General features: G+C 43.1%; 1 protein-coding gene across 2 annotated transcripts in view; it reads right to left on the reverse strand.

Moving 5' to 3' along the window:
• Positions 1-16,638, reverse strand: part of LOC126381270 (uncharacterized) — a 321,493-nt gene that overhangs the window by 115,178 nt on the left and 189,677 nt on the right. The gene's annotated exons all lie outside the window — the stretch shown is intronic.

Below are 16,638 nucleotides of genomic sequence, written 5' to 3' on the forward strand. Positions count from 1 at the left end.
GGTATAATAGCGCTTATTAAGCAAAAGGCATCTCAACTTGGTCTTAAATTCATTGAACTTCGTAATCGTTTTTAGGCCCATTGGCAGTTTATTATATAGTTTAACTCCCTGGTAGTGAGCACTATGTCGGACAACATTCAATCGTGGATTATTTTTTTGTTGTAAGTCCTTCCTTCGCGTACTTAATCTTTGATTTCGTTCCTCATCCGTTTCCAAGTCAAAATATGTTTCTGTAGGTCACACAAAAGTACAAAAATATATAGACAAGGAACAGTTAGAATTTCAAGATCTTGAAAATATTGCTTACAAGACTCCCATGGTGGTATTCTCACTATCGTTCTAATTGCCCTTTTTTGCGCAATGAAGGCTATATTTATATTATATTGGTAGCTATTGCCCCACCATTTGATGCTGTACCTTAGCTTGGATTCCACCAAAGCGTAATATACAGTCTTCAACTGATCTGTAGTTAGTTCGTCACGCAAGCTTCTGAGAGCGTAACAAGCTGAACTAATACTATTTTCTATGGCACTCAGTTCTTTTTTCCAATTTAACTGTGAGTCAATGTGAACCCCTAAAAATTTTACACACTCTACCAGAGGGATTTTTTCGCCATTGAGATAAACGTCAATTTTTTCCTTATTTCTAGCCGTAGTCTTAAAAAGAATAGCCCCAGTTTTTGTTGAATTCAACTTTAGGTTATTGTTCGTGAACCAGTTTAGAAATAACGAGAGAGTATTGTTAACCTTATTACATAGTTCCTCCTTATTGTCCGCTGCAACTAAAGCATTTGTGTCATCAGCAAAGATTACTAACTCGACACCCGAAGCAGAGTTTAGAATATAATCTACAAGATCATTGGTAAAAATAATAAATAGTAAGGGGCCCAGTATTGATCCTTGGGGAACTCCTCTAGATATTTTTACTCGCTTTGATTGGAAAGATTTCTCCTGTCTACCTACAATACTTTTAATTTCTACAAACTGAAATCTATTGTTTAAATACGATTGTAATAGTAGGAGAGTATTACCTCTTATCCCATAGTGTTCCAACTTCTTTAATAACAAATCATGGTCGACAGTGTCAAATGCGGAACTTAGGTCCAAAAACAATCCAACGACCGTTTTCTTATCATTTAGCTTGGTAACTATGTGATTTATCAATGTATCAATAGCATCAGAAGTTCCCACACCCTTTTGATAACCAAATTGTCTTTTGTTTAGCACCTTCTGACTATTTAAGTGTCTAACTAATCTATCCTTTATCAACTTTTCAAATATTTTTGATAATACCGGTAATAACGATATCGGCCTGTAATTTTTCGGATCAATTTTGGAACCTGTTTTGTAAATGGGTACAACCTTAGCTATCTTCAGTTGCTCGGGAAAAATACCGGCTTCAAAACACATTGTGAAAAAATAAGCTAGTGGTTCCGCTAATAAGTCTATGTTGTCTTTAACGACTTTTATTGGCATCTCATCATAGCCGAACGACCGTTTTGTGGTCATGCCCTTGACTAACCTTTCTACTTCTGCTGGGGTGGTGTTATCCCAGATCAGGTCTCTAGATGTTTTTTTAGTATTTTGCTCTAAAAAATGCAAAGCCAAATCTGAGTTACCCAATGTTGGTGCTTTGCCATAGTCAAACTGTTCTGAGAAAGTGTCAACAATTTTTTGGGGTTCGTGAATTATTCTATCCTGAATTTTTAGTTTTATATTATCTCTTGGATTTATTACTGCCTTGTTTCTATGCTTATTTACCACATTCCATATGCCTTTTGCTGAGTTATTCGCCTTTAAAATGTCAGTCTGTACCGCTATTCTTTTCCCATTTCTTATTACTTTTCTATAGAGTCTTATGTAATTTGTTCTATAACACAAAACTGACTCGTTATTAGTAGCTCTATGCACGGAGCTTAGTACCCGTTTCATCTTACTAGACGTTTTGATACCCTTTGTTACCCATTTGAGTTTCTGTTCAGTTTTTAGGTTAACTTTCTTCCTTTTCTTTTTAAAACTCTTGATGAAGCTATCATGCAGTTTCTTCAAAAAACTGTTTATACCCTGTTTTTTCCAATCAATGTTCCTTAACCTTTCTCTAAAGACATTGTTATTACGGCTATTTATTAATCTTTTCTCAACAAAAATAACTTCTTCCGTTCCTTTAATTTGACTAAGTTCCACTAAAGCCACCTCACAAAACATACCGGCATGTCCGTCAGACAGTCCATTGTGGTCTAGGTTGATGTGAGAGATGCAATCCTCGGGTACGTTTGTTAGAACATTGTCCAGGCACGATTCTGCACCCCCACAGGCATAAGTAACTGAATTGAAAAGAGGTCTAAAATTATAGCAATTCAATAGACCCAAAAACTGAACGCGGTTTCTATTTTCGTTCAACAGATCAACATTGAAATCACCACAAATGATGCACATTTTGCCGAAAACGCTATCTATTAATTTTTCCAAGCTTCCCATGAACAAATCAAAGTTGTTTACCTTAGAATTATTTCTATATACGCAAAATACATTTAAATTTGTCTCAGTGTCTCTAAAACCACATATTTCAAAATATTCAGTTTTGTACAATGATTCACAAATTTTCAAGACCTCAGTTTTCCTATCTTTCAGACCTAGTATCATAGATCCACCCCTATCCATGTTAATTCTCGAGTTTCCTGTAATAAGGACATAATTTTCTAAACTAAACAGAGCAAGTTGATTTGATTTCAAAAAGTGTTCAGTAATACATAAGTAATGAGGTTTGCTATCTAACTCTTCCAAATATAAATTTAATTCGTCCTTTTTCGTATTTATACCACAAACATTTTGGTGATAAAATAGTGTTTTTGATGTAGAATAACCATTTTTACACTTATTTATGGGTAACTGAGAAACACTAGTGTCACTGTTCACGAAAAAACTCGTCGTCTGGAGCATAAGCATCATTGTTGGACTTAACAGGATCGGGTGATTTCGTATTCGAGATGGTGGGCTGGGCTGCAGCCGTCAGTCCGTCTACTTTGTTACAAAAATACAGCAATACTTGAGATAGGTGTTCCATTATGATAATTATTCCTCGGTTTGTTATTTTTCCTGTTCCGAATGAGAACATATCGGTAGTTAAATTCTGGTTCGAGTCAAAAATATGGGCATATTCATGTGTATGCGCATCCAAAAGAAGCATATTATTGAATATCTCCACTTTGTAGTTATATATATTTGCTCCACATATATACGTAGGCAGACATATGATAATATTTGTATGTTTGATGTCTTGCAAAACTTCCTTAATCTTGAATACGAGCGAAGTGAGCGAAGTGGAATTTTGCCATACATTGAAATCAGCTTCGCCAATCATAATAATGCAAAAATCATTCAGAGTAAAATCTCGCAGTTTGTTGTCAATACCGGTTAAGAGTTGTTCGACACCACCGTTAGGAACAATGTGATGACAATGTCGCGACTCCACGCGACAAAGTCGGGTCTTTTCCACTATTTCTAGTATCTTATTACGATTATTATTGCTTAAGATACACAGTTTATTTTTTGACAAACTCTTTTGATCAGTCTTAGGAATAATCGCACTTTCTTCTCCAATAGAGTTGTTAACTTTCTTTGTGGTGTTATCCTGTAGTGGTATTATATAATCGAGTCGCTTTTGTATTAACGTTGAATTTGGGTCCTCTGATAATGATGAACACAGTTGTGAACCCAGGTCTATATGGCTTGTGTTTAAAGTTTCGTTTTGTAGAGTTGAACAGATGCTTTTCAAAACTGATCCCTTCCTTCTCTTACTGCCAGATGCTAACAGAGATTTGTTCGTATAGGGTGATCCGCTACAGATGCTTTTCAGGTATGCTATTTTAAGTTCCTGTTCCTGAACAACATTAGTTAGAGAATTATTTTCTAGTAGTAGTTCCCCAATTTGTTCATCGGCACTCTGTAGTTGGCATTTTAACTTGATTATTTCTTCGCGCAGTTCTTCCATTTGGTAATCCGTGCCAGTAGTCATATTTTGCAGACTTAAAGTTCTGTGTGATAATGTGGATACAAAGGAATCTGTGGAATCGTTTAGTGATAGGGCTGACGCCGATCTCTGCTTGCGTAAGGTAACGTTTTCTATATCCATCTTAAAATTTCACTAGCTGTTTCCGCGGTCTTACACGCGTGGTTCCCGTTTTCTCATTCCCGAGGGAATATCGCAAAAAAAAAAAAACTCTTGCTTAGAGTTTTTCGCTCCCCTAAAACCTCACCACCAGGAACCCATGTGCCAAAGGAATTTCTAGGCCCAGCGGTTATCTGAAGAATATTTACATGTTCCAATGTTTTCGAGTTCCAGATTATGCCTCTTGAAGACGAGATCGTTCCACGAAGACGACTGACGAGCCGAGACGAGCCGAGCCGAGCCGAGCCGAGACGAGCCGAGACGAGCCGAGACGAGCCGAGACGAGCCGAGACGAGCCGAGCCGAGCCGAGACGAGCCGAGACGAGCCGAGACGAGCCGAGACGAGCCGAGCCGAGCCGAGCCGAGCCGAGCCGAGCCGAGCCGAGCCGAGCCGATACAAGCCGGGAGCGCAGCCGAGCCGAGCCGATACAAGCCGGGAGCGCAGCCGGAGAGAGAGCCGGGAGTGCAGCCGGAGAGAGACGTCGCTTCACGCGTCGGCACAACGAGCGACACAGCCAACGACGTCGCGGCGAAGGGCAGGAGGTGCGACGTTCGTCGGCAGCTAAGGGAATAGAAAGGTCAGATAGCCCTACATTTTCATCTAAAGATGTTCTTAATATTGTTGAATCATTAGTTAACTTAAGATCTTAACCTAATCCGACAGCAGTCGCCACATCACATCCTTCCAGTAGTATTATGAACCATGTTACCCGAATTTGGACCCTCATCGAAAAGTCAAAAGATTGATACTTGGTTAAAGGAAGTTAATGAGTGTGCCACTGTTTACGGATGGGATGAGAACAACCGTTATCCACTTCGCAATGCAGAAACTGCAGGGGTTGGCCAAAGTTTGGTATGAAAGCTTCAATCTGCCTCCTAAGACACAGGTTCCCCTAGTTTAGAAGGCAGGAAAGCATTGACTATGTATAACTTCAACTTATATTGTTTCTTTGTGTAACTTGTTAAAAATGTTTTTGGTAAATAAATATATTTTATTATTATTATTATTATTATTAATTCTATTGTGTACAGCTGGGCAGAATGGCAGCTATAGTGGTTAGACGCGTTTCCTTTTGAACATGATTATGGCCAATCCCTGGAGGATACGCTTAGGCGAAAGAGTAGGTTTGGTGAACCTTTTTTTTTTTTTTTTTTTTTTTTTTTTTTTTTTTTTTTTTTTTTTTTTGACGTGACTTATTGTAGATTTGCCGCAGATGGCATTAACTACTTGGCCGGACAAATGGGGAGCGCTGAAGGCTCTCACCCGGTACAACGTTTAAGACAACAGGCCTGAGGGTGCCCAGTTGGGCGCGAACCTCGGCTCAGGGCGTCGTCTGAGAGGAAGAATATTTGAAAGAATTAATTGACCCTAGTGGGTCGATAGCGATAAGCGCTGAATGAGGGAAATCGTCGACCACGCCGGCGGGGTCGGTATCGGGGTCCTGAAGTGTTTGGTGTCGCGAGCTGATTGGCTGCCTCTATGGCTAGAGTAATCGGGTCGTCGGGATCGTATATTACGTCCTTCGGACGCCGATACTTTTCAGTACCGTCCCTAAGCGGGATGTATTCGGAAGCCGCAACTACCAGGGGATTTGGGTGGTGCGGAGCAGAATCGAAAAAACGTTTGGAAGCTAATTTGAGCCATTGGGCAATGGTTGGCAGACCTAGGTCAATGTGCAGATTTTCATTGCGAAGGAACCACGGAGCTCCCGTGGCTTTCCGCATGAAACGATTTTGTATTACCTGTAGACGGTGGATTTGAGAGGGACTCGCATGAGCGAAAACTACCCCTGCATAGGTCATGATCGGACGGATGCAAGTCGTGTAGATTTTGACCTTATTCCTAAGGGACAATTTACTTCGCTTGTTAAGGAGACAATGAAGACGGCCCATTACAAACGCGGCGCGATCGCGCACACGTTTGATATGGGCCTTAAAAGTAAGACGTCTATCTAAGACTACGCCGAGATATTTGACTTGCTCCTCCCAAGGGATCGGCTTGCCAAACATCTTAATGATTTTAAGTTGACGGCGTGACCGTGGGGTGTTATAATAGCCCTTTGAAAAGTACACCGCTGCACTTTTCTCCGGGTTTACCTCGATTCTCCATTTGCGAAACCACTTGCCCAAGGCATTGGCCGCGCGTTGGAGGATTCCGGTCATCATAACTCGACCACGGCACGAAGAATAGATGGCTGTATCATCCGCAAATAAAGCTAATTCGGTATTAGGGGATTTGGGAATGTCACTAGTATACAATGAAAATAGTAAAGGGGAGAGGACCGAGCCTTGTGGGACTCCGGCATGTATCGGGTGCGGTGACGAGAGCGTCCCTTCCACGCGGTAGCGAAAGGTTCGATTTGAGAGGAAGTCTCGTATGATGTGCACGAGACGGTCTGGCACTCCCAGTGAATAAAGCTTGTAGATCAAGCCGTTGTGCCAGACTTTGTCGAACGCTTTCGCCACATCGAAGAAGAGCGCTCCCGTAGCGACAGGTTTTTTTAAGTTTAATCTACTGGAGATATGTTCAACAATACGGTGCACTTGTTGAACGCAGGAGTGTTTGGTTCTAAAACCAAACTGCTCTGGTGGAATAAGACTATTGGATTCGGCGTAGTCCCGTAATCTAGCAAATATGAGCCGCTCATAAATCTTCCCCATGGTATTGAGGAGACTTATAGGGCGGTAACTGGAAGGTTCGTTTTTAGGTTTCCCAGGCTTTGGTATACCAATTACAATTGCTTCTTTCCACTGCTGTGGAAAGACGCAGTTGCTCATGGCGACGTTGAATATTGCCGTTAGTAAGCAGATGAGGGGAGCACCGAAGTTTTTAAGGACACGATTCGTGATACCGTCTGAGCCAGGGGCTTTTCGGGTATGAAATCTTTTGATGATACCTAGTACCTCTTCCTCAGTAACCTGTGGAAGAGGAGGATCGGTGGGAGGTACAGAAACCCTACGCTGAACTTCAGAGTTCACCGTCGAGAGGTGCCTACGATCGATAGGGAGAGTACTGGGCGAACATTGGGCTTCGAGACTGTCGGCAAGGCATTCGGCTTTTTCGTCATCGTCAAAAGCGGGGGGTTGGTTAGGCCTATTGAGAGGAGGAGTAGGAACAACCGTATCCTTTTGAAGAGACCTAGACAGCTGCCAGATGGCCTGGTGGTGGGGCTCAATGCCGCTCAAAAGATTATCCCACCGATTCTGTCGCATGTCATTAATACGTTTTCTTACAGTATGCTGCAAGAGACGCAAATGACGGCGACATTCCTCGGTGCGATTGGAATCATATGCGCGGGTGGCTGCATTTTTCTCCGTTAGCAGTTCACGGATGTCGGTAGGCAGTTTCCAGCGATGGTCTTCCATCTCCGGAACCTGTTTTGAACTTTCATTCAAAACCGACCTCACGTGATCCGTGAGGGAGTTAATAGCTGTCGAGGCCTCCTCTAAGGAGACTATTTCTACTGGGATACTATCTAAGTATACTGAACTAGAAGACTGGAGGCCTTCGGCCACCTTCTCCCAGTCCAGTACTGTCTTAGGGGTTGCTGGATTATCAGGGGCGTCTAAACGGGAGCCTAGTTTTAATATAACAGGTCGGTGGTCGGATTGTAACTCGTGTAGTACTTCTATAGAACATAGACGTAAGTTTATGTTCTTTAGAAGCGCCAAGTCGAGTATTTCTGGTCTGTGGTTCAAGTCAGGGGGATATCTAGTGGGCTGCAATGGTGTTATTATATCATAATAGAGGGGCTCGGCTAGAGTTTCTAATACCCTGCCTCTTGTGTTTGTTGTTAAGCAACTCCAAGAAAGATGTTTAGCGTTAAGATCGCCTGCAATTATGACTGAATTACTGAGATTAAAGAGGGCTTCGAGGTCACTTCTAAGTAACCTCTTAGAGTTATTAGGAGATAGATAAGCCGACACTAGTGTGATTGGCTGATGTCCTGTCATGCCCACTCGACAGATCGAAGCCTCAATGTCAGTGAGGGCAGGCGGGTCTATAGGTATACAGTGAAGTGACTTTCTATAATAAATGAGAGTGCCCCCTTTGGGCGCAAAGATCCTGTCGTTTCGCACTAAATTATAATTCGCCATCTTGGGGTCGCGATTAGAGGGTTTGAGGAAAGATTCCTGCACTAATAAAATATCTACCTGATGATGTTTTACAAACTCGTGAATCTCTGCACGTTGACCTAAGATGCCATCAGCATTGAAAAAACCTATTGTAAGGGAACGCGGTTTGACTCTACTTTTATTCGTACAATCCATTATTAGGCTTTAAATTGGGACAGGGAGTCTAATAAACTGTCAAGTTGACTAAGGGCCGACTTAAAGAGAATACTAAATTCCCTAAACTGGTTGACAGGAAACGCAGAGGCCTGAGGGGCCATCGCAGGAACCGGATGAGGCGCAAGAGAGGCTGCAGGAATACCTAAGTTGCTACTAGGTTGGGCGCGGAGCGGATTTGTGGGTCGGACGATTGCCGGGGGACGAATCCATGCGGATGGACGCTGTGGCGCGAGTTTGGTCTGCGTGAGTGGCAGAGCCGGGAAATCGCGAGTAGAGTGCGAGGAAGGGGCCATATGGGCCTTAGTGGGACCGGGTTGGGAAGCTGCAGCGCGGGCTGCCCTTCGTTGAGCTACCTTATGGTGGGTGCGTGGAGCCTTGGTGCATCCGCGATAGTTCGCAGGATGACCTTGCTGACCACACAGCACACAGCTAGGGGGTTCCACCTCGTTTTTGCCTCTAAGGCAATCCGAGGTAGCGTGATCACCTAGGCACTTTACGCACCTAGGCTTGGCATGACAATGCCTACTAGAATGCCCGTAAAGTTGGCATCTATGACATTGCGTTGGGGGGCCTCCCTTATGGGGAGTTTCAACTTTAAGGCCAGATAGACCGCAACAAGTCTTCAGGTTGAAGATCTTCTTGCCCTCATCCGTCCTTTCTAATATAACGGTGACCATGTCGTACGGGACTTGGCCACGACCGCGGTGCATACGGTGCACCTCGAGAACCGGAAAACCGTTTTTAATAAGGTCCTCCTTAACAAGAGTGGTTTCCCACTCCTTAGGGATTCCCTTTAGAATAATACGGAGGATACGTTCCTCCGGGAGGGCGTAGGTATGGAATTGTATTCCTCTACCTTTTAGAATCGAAGTGAGCTTTCTATGCTCAGAAGATGACGGGACCTGGATTTTGATCCCATCTTGGGTCGTGCGGGCGGTGGTGATTACGATGTTCTCCTCTTTCGCCCGAAGGGAGACTTCATTCCACCTATTTTTGTCCCTCATGTACAAGGGCGGAGGGGTGGGACCTTTTTGTACTTCAGTGACAGCCTTAGAAGGGCTGGAAGGGACCTTACGGACCTCGGGGATGGAAGAGGGGATCGACGTTCCCGAGGACGTTTTCTGAACCTTAGCAGGCTCAGATTCACGGTGACGGCGGGCTCGTTTTCCCTTACGGCCCTCCACGAGCGTGAATATGTCCTCCGAAGAGGACGACTCCACACACTCCGACGACGAATCGGACTCGGCAACGTCCATACGAACATCGTATGATACCTCATCGTCACCGGCGAGGAGGGAAGCAGGGGAAAGAGATGACGCGCGCGATTGGGACAAAGCAAGAGACGCGGCGGGGCGGGCAGGGCCGGGAAACGACGCGAAGGACGCGGTGGGACAGGGGGTCGCGGGGAGACTGGGTGACGAAGCGCGGTCGGCACGAGGGCTATCAACGCGAGGCGCGGAAGGCAAGGTTAACGCCGCAACTTGAGGTACTAATCGGCATATCTCAGCGTAAAGCGCGCTGCTTTTATCCGCTAGGATATGCGTCAAAATGAGTTTACCGATTTCGGCCCACAGCTCGGAGCTGTCGGCCATTTTTAAGGGACGGCCAATCTGCTATAGAATAATTACTACCGCTTCGCAAAAGCGTTCCTCAGAGAATAAGCGGCGCAAGAAACTCTGAGGCGATCGCTCGCTAACTTTCGCAACTCGAGTGGGATTGCTCGAGGGTGTGTGAGAGTGAGTTTTGCCTCTTTGGTTGGGGTTAACAAAGAGGATGTGTGCTTATGGTGTGCCCTAAGCTGGTATCCCTTTGCCGATCTTATTGTGCAAGAGGGTTCCTATGCTCTAAGTGCGGAGGGTTTTTACACCCCGAAACACGAAGAGAAAAGAATAAGGGGTAGAGATTGGTCACTCTACCCCGGGTGACAGCTAGAGTCGACTAGGGTAGACCCCAAGGCCGGTGGTTCTAGCCCCGTCCGGGTAATATGCCTGCCTCAAAGTGAGGCAAGCGGACGCCCCAGGGCCACGTCCCACTCAGCTTAGTTAACACCGCAAGGTATCCACTGAGGACCACGAAACTGTGGTTTTAAATTAAGATCGATGCAACTGTAAAATAACAGTCGTTATTTTAACCTTGAAACTTAGATAAGCCAGCAAGTTCTGAGAAGAACTATTGTTGGCTCAATGAATGGCGGCAGGGTCACGCCAGCAGGTAGCCGGCAGACAATGGCGGCACGGGGCGCGGGGCGCGCGGCGGGGGGCTGCGGGGCGCAGCGCGGGGAGCTGCGGGGCGCAGCTCGGGACCTCTGAACAAACGACCGTTCGGGACGGCCGCTCGACGCAGAGTGGTTTGGTGAACCGCTAGAGGTTTATTATTATGAAGAATTAGCTATCGTGAACCGGTGTGACATCGAAGGGAAACGAGCCGTGGACTGCATTATCCACGGATTAAGTGACAAGACAATTAGATCCAGCGATAAGCGTTACGATGTACGCAGCCTGATCAACTCCATTTTCCGATGAGTAATAAGGAGAACCAACCGCCGCCCGATCGCTTTCATTTTAATAAAACAAAGTAGTCGACTGAATCCACAGCGGGAAGTAATAATGACAATAGGGATAAATCAGTTAAGACTTCAAAAAAAAATTCAAGTTACAAATTATTTTGTTTTAACTGTAGGGAAAAAGGTTACCCTATCTCTATCTTAAATGTCCCAAACCTCTGGTCCAATGTACAGGATGTCGTAGGTTCGGTCATAAAATGGAAACTTGCAGAGTCCCTTTTTTTTTTCAAAACCGTGATAATCTAGGTAACATTCCTAAAATCATGCGCATACTTACCTCTAAGTCGGGCTCAAAATATTTCAATACAGTTAGGGTAAATGACACCTCTATGATATCGTTTATAGATTTCGGTAGCGAAGTTTCGCTCATAAAACAAACAACGACACTGATTTTGGGGTAGACTTGTGATCAATCCCCGACTCCACTAAAAGTTTTGGTAGTGATTTTATTTTGTCCATGGGCAGGACACAGGTTAATTTATGCATCGACGGTGTTAGTGCGGATGTTTTGTGTCACGTGGTTGACAGTAATCTGCTCAATTGTCCGATATTAGTAGGACAGTCCTTCACCGAACAGAATCAGGTGCTGGTATTCAAGAATGCCAACGAATTGAGGTTTTATTATGATGATGAATTCCCTTTTGCTAACAGTGGTAGTGGTGATACTGCGAGTGTAAAGGTCGTCTCCGCTTCATGCGCAAGATTGAGTGGAGAGGCGATTATCAGAGCTCGTACTGATGTTGTGATTAATTGATATGTTAGGCTTAGCGGAAGAGTCGTGGGGAAGCCAAACCGAGAATTCACGATAGCCGGCGGGTTATACAAAGTAGAGGAAGGTCAGCTCTTTATTCATATTACCCCATTGTCAGCTTTTGTTATATTGATGAAGGTGATATTATGGGTGGATGAAATAGAGTTCAGATTGTCAATCATATTTGTACATCACCCACAGACCTCGTTGGCGAGCATTTAGGTATAGAGCCTAAAGATGTTAACTTTAGCAAAAACGCTTGAAGAGCCACATAAACGACGTCTATTTTAACATTTTGAACGAATACAAGCATTGCTTCGCGCAATCATTAGAGGAGTTGGGATGTACAAATATGACTGAAATGAAAATTGAATTGAATATTGAGCGTCCTGTGGTTTACCGGCCTTACATATTGTCGCACAAGGAACGACAACAAGTAAGAGAAATAGTTGGTGAGATGACGAATGCGGGGATTGTACGAGAAATTGTATCGGAATATGCGAGTCCAATTATGTTGGTTCGTAAGAAGGACGGTAAACAAAGGCTCTGTGTTGATTATAGGTTTCTGAATTCAATGACAGTTAAGATAAGGTACCTGATGGCAGTGATTGAAGACGAGATTGCTCGATTAGTGGGGCAGGCCTACTTTATAACTTTGGATCTGGCATCTGGATACTACCAGGTGCCTATTGCAGAAGAATCGAAACCCTTAACTCCCTTTATCACCCCAGACGACCAATATGAATTTAATCGTATGCCGTTTGGGTTGGCTAACGAACCAGCTGTATTTCAAAGGCTGATGAATAAGGTATTGGTTTCCGCTAGGTTCTCAGAAGCTACTGCTTACATCGATGACGTATTAACTTATGAAAAGGATGTAGAAGAGTGTTTGGATAGGTAAGAAAGGGCTCTACAGTTGATAGAAAAGGCAAGCCTAACTCTGAATTTGGCAAAATGTAATTTCTTACAGCAGAATTATTAACTATTTGGGTTATGATATTAGCGCTGCTGGGGTGCGGCCGGCTGACAAAAAGACACAGTCAGTGTTTGATGTTCCTCGTCCCACCAGTCCACATTCCGTCCGCCAATTTCTGGGACTAGTAGGATATTTTCGGAAAATTTATAAGGAATTACGCGTCTTTATCACATCCGTTGAATAAGTTGCTCAAGAAGGATGTGGAATGGTGTTGGACTGAGGAACAAGAAGCCGCATTTGTTGATCTCAAGAGTAGTCTGATAGATAGGCCAATCTTAGCCATTTACGACCCGACCGCCGAAACACAGTTGCACACTGACGCCAGTGAAGTGGGCGTCAGTGGAATATTGATGCAGCGACGTAATGGAAACGACACCTACCATCCCGTAGCGTACTATAGTCGCCAGACATCTCCAGAAGAGAAAAGGTTTATAAACTTGAGACTCTTGCTATAGTAAGTTCGCTCAAAAGTTTCGGGTGTATCTTCTGGGTCAGAATTTCAAAATCATGACCGATTGTATTGCGTTGCGCTCCATGCTTTCCATACGCGATTTGGTTAGATGTATTGCCCGCTGGTGGCTGTTTTTGCTTTTTGAATATCGTGCTGGCACGAAAATGACGCACGTGGACCTTCTATTTCGGAACCCAATTGAGGATCTTAGTTCAATGGAAATTGACGCTGGTCTTTACCCGACGGTTATGTCAATCAATGAGGGGGACAGGTTGTAGACTCTTCAATTAGGTGATAGTGAACTGGGTCGCATTCGGGAATTTCTTACCACTGATATTGATGCAGATGGGTTAAAGTACATAACAGAAAACTAATTCAAATGAGGGCCTATTCCACGTAAACGAAAAGTCGAGGTGCCTTTTCACACCCTGTACATCAATCACCTTGGACCTTTTTGTGCGATCAAAGAGAGGAAAACTCTTACCTATTGGTAGTCGTAGATGCCTTTACGAAATTTAAATTTATCAGGCCAGTCAGAAATACCAAAAACAGTTACAACAACGCGAGAATTAGAAGATATTTTCTATACGTTCAGAAACCCAGATCGAATTATTAGCGACCGCGGTACTTTCTTCACATCGTACGTGTTCAAACGTTTTGCTCGGATAAAGGTATTAGACACGTGTTGAACGCAGTTGCAAGTCCTAGGTCCAATGGACAAGTAGAGCAGTGTAATCGCACGATGTTAGGGTCGTTAACTGCGCAAAATCTTAATTTTGACAAGAACGTCTGGGATGACAAGATAGGTAGAGTCCAATGGGGCATGAACAACACCCGTCGGAAGACAACGGGACGGACTGAGGTAATGTTTGGACTTCAGATGGATGCGGAAATTAATCCTATGTTGAACGAAATAGTATGCGAAACGCAAAATTATACTTTATTGTCAGTTCGGGAATCCCTTAAAGATGTAAAAATTGACGATTCAAAGTGTAACAATGTTACCTACTGAATAAACATATTTTTGAGTTTGAATTTGTTGGGATTGATGACTACTTCATTTAACAAATCGAATGTCACCCTGGATTCACGTTAATGATGATAAAGAAAGTAGTGATGAAGATGACTGATTGTGTCATTATTATATACAATCAAAAGAAAGTAAGTAGAGGTACTGTTTGTTGGATGAAACTGTAAGATGTGTATTTAGTAATAGCTTGAGAAGGAGGGCTCATAGCTATTTAGTTAAGGTGACTTTCAATTTTGTGAGGAGGGTTCAAAATTATTTTAATTATCGTATATAAGAAGGAACAGCCTCCGTGGTCTAGTGGTAAGAGCGTTAGGCTCACGATCTGGAGGTCCGGGTTCGATTCCCGATGGGGACATTGTCGAAATCACTTTGTGAGACTGTCCTTTGTTTGGTAAGGACTTTTCAGGCTTGAATCACCTGATTGTCCGAAAAAGTAAGATGATTCCGTGCTTCGGAGGGCACGTTAAGCCGTTGGTCCCGGCTATTAGCCGTAAAAACACCTCCACCAACCCGCAGTGGAGCAGCGTGGTGGAGTATGCTCCATACCCTCTCCGGTTGATTGAGAGGAGGCCTGTGCCCAGCAGTGGGACGTATATAGGCTATTTATGTTATGTTATGTTATATAAGAAGGAAGGGTTTGTATACGATAGTTACAAGTGTGAGAAAGAAGGTTCACACTCAATTGCTTTGCAATAGTTCGTGAGAAAGAAGGGTTTGCGAACTATTGCCAACTTGAATAGCTTTATAATGTTATGGTTATTTTAATTATCGTATATAAGAAGGAAGGGTTTGTATACGATAGTTACAAGTGTGAGAAAGAAGGTTCACACTCAATTGCTTTGCAATAGTTCGTGAGAAAGAAGGGTTTGCGAACTATTGCCAACTTGAATAGCTTTATAATATTATGATTATTTTAATTATCGTATATAAGAAGGAAGGGTTTGTATACGATAGTTACAAGTGTGAGAAAGAAGGTTCACACTCAATTGCTTTGCAATAGTTCGTGAGAAAGAAAGGTTTGCGAACTATTGCCAACTTGAATAGCTTTGTAATATTATGATTATTTTAATTATCGTATATAAGAAGGAAAGGTTTGTATACGATAGTTACAAGTATGAGAAAGAAGGTTCACACTCAATTGCTTTGCAATGGTTCGTGAGAAGGAAGGGTTTGCGAACTATTGACAACTTGAATAGCTTTATATTATGATTAGAAAGAAGAGCTGATGTTTCACCCCGTAAATGTGATTATATGTCGTTGTACTTTTAGATTTTAAGTGAAGCTTTGTAACTGTTCTCGATGAGTGTGGAATCACTTGGCCCGCCGAATGTTAGGTTTGAACATTAGACGTTTTGTCTACGTGCATGAGGACATGCACGACGTCAGGATGGTCGAATGTTAGGTTTTCTGTAATTTTGTGCGAATTTGTGTTGCCTTCATATGGCAACACTAGGAGAAAGGGTATAAAAAGGCGTGTTTGTCTTTCATTGGGGTCTTTTGATTCGAGCACGCATCGAAGGCAGACGTACCATTTTGAACACGTGTACACTTGTGTTTGAGCACGCGTGCGTTTTGGAAATTTAGAGTAAGTAACCAATATACTTATTATTTATTATTTCAATGGTTGTTTTATTTATAGAGCATGTACCTGAGGCAGCTTTATGTATATCCAGGTATCCGTATGTTAGTTAATGATCATGTTACCGTGGTCTTATTACAATTTGATCCCGCGGCCCAAGTCTTAAACGGGAATTTGGTACCTGTAGTCCGACCGCTTGCAGAATCCCTGGGTTATGTAGGACTCCTCGAAAAACCTTAAAAACATAGACAGCTAGAGCCAACCTTCTCCTGACTTCCAACTTGTAATAACCTACCATTCCCAGTATGACAATGGTAGGATACATCAATGGATAAAAAGGAAAGATTCCATATTGCCTATAATACAAATGTCTTAAAAACTTATTTTGAATCTTTTCCAACATTAAGTTATATTTTAATTCGGGTGGGTTCCATACTAACGAACAATTCTCCATTTGACTCCTAACTAAAGCGTTGTACAATGTTTTCAGTACAGCAACATTTTGGAAATCTTTCGTTTGGCGCAGAATAAACCCTAAGTTCCTATACGCTCTTTTACATACTTTAGTTACATGATCATGGAAAGTAAGATCCTGCGATATCTGAACCCCCAGGTCCCGGACTGTCGACACTCTCGGTAATGTTACTCCCTCGATTTGATAGTCATAGGAGACTAGATTGTGTGCGCGTGTGCAAGACATTAAACTACACTTCGAGCCATTAAAATACAGCTTGTTATTCTGACTCCACTCAACTACCCTATCCATATCGTTTTGAAGATGGTGACAATCAGTAACGTCGTTGACCGCTAAAAATAATTTGAGATCAT

The sequence above is a fragment of the Pectinophora gossypiella genome, unplaced genomic scaffold (assembly GCF_024362695.1).
Source record: "Pectinophora gossypiella unplaced genomic scaffold, ilPecGoss1.1 Pgos_42, whole genome shotgun sequence".
In the NCBI taxonomy this organism is placed as follows: domain Eukaryota; kingdom Metazoa; phylum Arthropoda; class Insecta; order Lepidoptera; family Gelechiidae; genus Pectinophora; species Pectinophora gossypiella.